The sequence below is a fragment of the Bidens hawaiensis genome, unplaced genomic scaffold, assembly GCF_021521415.1.
Source record: "Bidens hawaiensis isolate Kalapana, Puna unplaced genomic scaffold, B.hawaiensis_p1.1 tig00035003_1, whole genome shotgun sequence".
Lineage (NCBI taxonomy): Eukaryota > Viridiplantae > Streptophyta > Magnoliopsida > Asterales > Asteraceae > Bidens > Bidens hawaiensis.
In genome coordinates, this window is record NW_027496068.1 from 44,145 (window position 1) to 49,662 (window position 5,518).

Sequence of the window (5,518 nt, forward strand, 5' to 3'; positions counted from 1 at the left end):
TTTAACATCTTGGTACATCTTGTCTGCGCCAGGATGTACGGAATACCGCGTCTTGTGAGCTTCGTTTAAAACTTGCTCACGCAAACCTCCCTTGAGAGGGACCCATATGCGGTTGGCAAAATATCGAGTGTTGTTCCCTTTAAGTTCCAAATTCTTAATCATACCCCCAAGGCATTCGTTTTTAACAAACTCTGGTTTCAAGGCTTCTTGCTGAGCGTCTCGGATGCGGGTAGAGAGATCTGCGTGAATGGTCAACCTTAGAGCCTTGACTCGTAGCGTTTTTATTCGCTCCTTTTTGCTTAGCGCGTCTGCTACCACATTCGCTTTCCCCGGATGATACTTGATCTCGCAATCATAATCGTTCAACAATTCAACCCATCTTCGTTGCCTCATGTTTAAATCCTTTTGATCAAATATATGTTGAAGGCTCTTGTGATCCGTAAAGATTATACACTTTGTACCATAGAGGTAATGGCACCAAATCTTTAGCGCGAAGACAACAGCTCCAAGTTCCAGATCATGCGTTGTGTAGTTCTTCTCATTGGTCTTAAGTTGGCGCGAGGCATACGCTATAACTTTGTCTCGCTGCATAAGGACACATCCGAGTCCTTGGTGTGAAGCGTCGCAGTAAACAACGATGTCATCTGTCCCCTCGGGCAGGGATAAGATTGGCGCACTACATAACTTCTGTTTCAACATTTGAAATGCCGCTTCCTGATTCTCGCCCCAAATAAACGCCTTGTCTTTCTGAGTTAGCGCGGTCAGAGGTAGAGCTATCTTGGAGAAGTTCTCAATGAAGCGTCGATAGTAGCCAGCTAGTCCTAGGAATTGCCTCACCTCAGTTGGGGTTTTTGGCGCTTCCCAGTTTTCGATGGCCTTGACTTTGGAAGGATCGACGTGAATTCCTTTCTCGTTTACAACGTGACCGAGAAAGTGAACTTCTCTAAGCCAAAACTCGCACTTGGAAAACTTCGCATACAACTTTTCTTTCCTCAATAATTCCAAAATCGATCTCAGGTGTTGCTCATGCTCGGCCTTGGTTCGAGAGTAAATCAAAATATCATCTATAAACACAATCACAAACTTGTCCAAGTATGGTTTGCACACACGGTTCATCAGATCCATGAATATAGCCGGCGCATTAGTTAGCCCGAAAGGCATCACTAAGAACTCATAATGGCCATATCTGGTTCGGAAGGCTGTCTTTGGCGCGTCTTCCTCATGGACCCTAAGTTGGTGGTATCCTGACCGTAGATCTATCTTTGAATAATAACTGGATCCCTGCAACTGGTCAAATAAGTCGTCAATCCTCGGTAAGGGGTACCGATTTTTGACTGTCAGCTTGTTCAGCTCCCTGTAGTCAATACACATCCGGAACGAACCATCCTTCTTCTTAACAAACAGTACTGGAGCTCCCCAAGGTGAAAAGCTTGGGCGTATGAAACCCTTATCCAAAAGTTCCTGTAACTGATTGGATAGCTCTTGCATCTCAGAAGGAGCTAATCGATAAGGCGCTCGGGCTACTGGCGCGGCTCCTGGGACCAAATCAATACGAAACTCGACTTGTCGCGGCGGCGGCAATCCGGGCAGATCTTTAGGAAAAACTTCTGGAAATTCGCGCACTACCGGTAAGTCTTCAATTCTTCGCTCATCTCCCTTCCCTACTACATGCGCCAGGAAGGCGTAGCACCCTTTCCTTAGGCACTTACGCGCCTTTAGGCACGAAATCAGTTTCGTCGCAACTCCCCTTCTTTCCCCTTGAATCATCAAAATTTCTCCGTTCAACAGTGGAATCCGAACCTGCTTCTCATGACAAACAATCTCCGCGAGATTCTCGACCAACCAATCCATACCTACCACAATATCGAAACTTCCCAAATCTATTGGCAACAAGTTTATATTGAACTCATGACCTCCCATGACTAACACACATTGCTCAGTCCTTTCATTCGCGCATAACTGCCTACCATTGGCTAGTTCTATAGTATAAGGTTTGTCTAGCCTACTGGTCGCTAAGCCCAGGGAGTTTTTAAACTCATGGGATATAAAACTTAGGTCAGCGCCAGTATCAAATAAGACAGATGCATAATGACCGTTAAGCAAAAACGTACCGGTTACCACATTCGGCTCTTCCTTTGCCTCACCCGCGCCGATCACAAAAGCTCTCCCGCGAGCTTGGTTTCCTTTCTGCGGGCAATCCCGACTGAAGTGTCCAGGCTTCCCGCATGCGTAGCAGTTGTCATTGGCTCCAGCTTCTTTAGCACGGCAATTCACCGTCTTGTGTCCTGGTCTGTTACATTTGGCGCACGTGACGCTCGCGCATTCACCCTCGTGGTGAAACTTGCATTTGTTGCACCATGGGTAAGGCCCGCTGTATCCTTTCCTTGATGGTTCCGCGGCTTGAATCGCGTAAACCCTTGTGCTTTCCTGCTTCTTGGGCGGTGGCTGCTTGAAGTCTGACCCTCGGTGGGAGTTCCATTTCCTCTTGGAGTCAGAGGTTCGCTGCTCGTTCAAGCGAGCGGTCAACATACCCGCACGAACCGTATCCCTTGTAAGGGTGATGGCTCGCGCAACCGCCTCGTCAAAGGTCGGAGGTGCGGCGGCGTTGAGCGGGACTCTAACGACAGGAGGTAACCCAAAGATGTACCTCTCGATTTTCTTTTCTTCTGTGTTTGCCATGTCTGGCACCAGCTGGCAAAGCTCGTTGAAACGATTGGTGTAGGCATCGATATCCGCTCCTACCATGGTGTGGTTCCAGAATTCTTGTTGCAAGCTCTGAATTTCTGCGCGAGAGCAGAACTTTCTCATCATCATTTCTTTCAATTCTTCCCAGGTCTTGTGAAGAGCAACTTCTCGCCCCAAAGTCTTTACTTGGAGCTTCCACCAAGATGAAGATGCTTCTTGGAACATGCAGGGCGCGTAAAGGACCTTCTGGTTTTCACTACATCCGCTGATGGAGAGAACGGTCTCCATCTTGTCAATCCAATTGTAGAGCCCAATGGCTCCTTCGGTGCCTTTGAACGGCCAAGGCCTACAGGCCATGAATGTTTTATAGGAGCATCCTTTGTCCAAGGCTCCTGATTCGGGTTCTGGGGTCTCATTCTGACGACCCTGACTTGATTCGGCCTTGCTGGCCTCATGCGTTGCAATCGCCTGCGCGATTATTTCTGCGAGCTCCTCGGGTGTCATGGTAATTCCCTTGGCTCTGGTTGGAGGCATTCTTTTCATAAAAAGAAAATATAACAAACTTAGCGCATGTACTCAGAGCACATAATGTTCTTATCTCTAGACACTGTGACCCGTGTTCCTAAGTGCGTGTGTGATTTTTCTTTTGAAAATATTCTTTGAAAAATATTTCATGCGATTCCCCAAAGGTTATAGTCTAGGTTAGAAACTTCTTTTCCTAGTTCGCTATAACCAGTGCTCTGATACCAATCTGTCACACCCGGCCCTGAGCGGCGGAAACAGCCGGGCGCGCGCGAGTGGGGATTGATAATTAAGCACGGGCCATTGCAAACATTCAAAGATTTTCATTGCGCGTGAAATGTTTAAATACAATACATTACATTGTTTAAGATTACATAAAAACATCCAAGTATAAAAACTGTTGAAGATTTCCACGCCATATCCCCTTGCGCGGCGGGTACAACCACGCGCATCGAAGGGATAGAACTAAAATCTTCCAAAAAGTTAGTTTAGATGTTCTGCGTGAGGTGCTCTAAGTGTGACTCCATGCGCTACCTAGTTGTCTCCTGAAAGACACGTAAAAACATTTGAATCAGTATAAACTGAGTGAGTTCACAAGTTTTAGTAACTGGATAAATCGTATTGCATCAATCATTCTGAAACATAATTCTGTTAGCATCATTAAAACATATTTATATTAACATATTCTGATAAAACCGTTCCGCGGGTTACGCGCGAACATTTCTGGGAACTGTGCTCGTCTGTGTAAGTGGCGCTGCCACTACGAGCTAAAATAACGTAATATCGTCCCGCGGGTTACGCGCGGACACTTCTGGAAAACTGTGCTCGTCTGTGTAAGTGGCGCTGCCACTACGAGCGAATATATGCTGTAATACCGTCCCGCGGGTTACGCGCGGACGTTGTGCCGGAAAACAAGGCGCTCGTCTGCGTAAGAGGAGCGACCTCTACGAGCGGGCTTAAACCCATAGTACTGCCCCATGACCATACTAGGCACTCGTCTGTGTAAGAGGTGCGACCCCTACGAGTGGGCGGATCAAACCAGCAGTCCCTACCCTTAGAGTTCCAATGGTAAAGTGATCACTTACTCGAATCTGGTGCACTATCATCGAAAAACCATAGATAACTGTTCGCATTGCTCATCATGAAACATAACTTAAACACGTAATCGTTTGCTTAGCTTGTAAGTATACCATGATAAAACATTATTTAAGTACGTGTCCCTCGCCCCGAAAACAGTTTAAAATAGTGAAAACAGTGGAAATAGGGGCTGTGAGACTCACCTGTGGTTCTTGTTAAGGGATTAATCGAGATTCGGGTTTTCTTGGTGTTGGCCTCGAAATCGAAGGTCTAGTAACAGGATCGGAGTTGGAAACAACGGATGCTTGGGAGAGGATTAGTGCAAGTTTGTAGTTCTTTGAAGTGTGTTTTGGGTGATAATTTAGGCTACAAATTTATAGGCAAACTCAAGGGAACACAATCCCTTGCTTTAGGGAATTGTAATCTTTTGAAATGATGATAAAGTATGGAAATTATTATTATTTATTAAAAAGAGTAGAAAAGTAGATTAAAGATTCTGATTTGATATGGGCAGGACATGCAGGGCTGTGGCTGGTGAGAGTGGGTGGCTGGCAGTTGACTTTTACAGTTTGCTTTTTCAGTGCTTTAGACAGTGTACAGTAAAAAGTAAAAGTTTTCTGAAACACGCTACCCGCCCTCTTTTGGGCGGGGACAATTTCCTTAAATCTGAACATTTTGACTAAGTGTTCTGCGCGTATAACTTGGTGCGCATAGCTTTCTGCGTATAGAACATTTCTTTGCTGCGGGTAGGTGCGTAACCTTCTCGCAGTTAGGGACATTTGAGTTTCATTTGTAGATTCTCCAGGTGGTCTTGGTATTTCAACATAGTGATCAGTCATGTTGAAGTCAATTCCATCCTGGAGCTTCAGACAAACTAGCTCTCAACGTTCCCGCCATGCGGGTAGGTTAGTTCCCTTCCGCACGCGCATAAACGATGTAGGATGCACCCGCCTTAGCATCATGCGGGATGGTCAACCCATAGACAACATAACGTTCAAGTTACATGAAAACATAAAGCCAAATCATTCACGCATGGCGCATATAACATATGCTCACGCAGGTTCTTAACATAGCGCGCTCGCGCAGGGCGCACATAACAAATGCACGCGCTGACTAACATGGCGCGCATAATATTTACAATCACCTAATTATTAGGTTGATTACTTAGTTTAAGGGGTTGGGAATTTACCGGGTGTCACATGAATGAATCTGAATTAGAAGCCAAAAGAGTCTA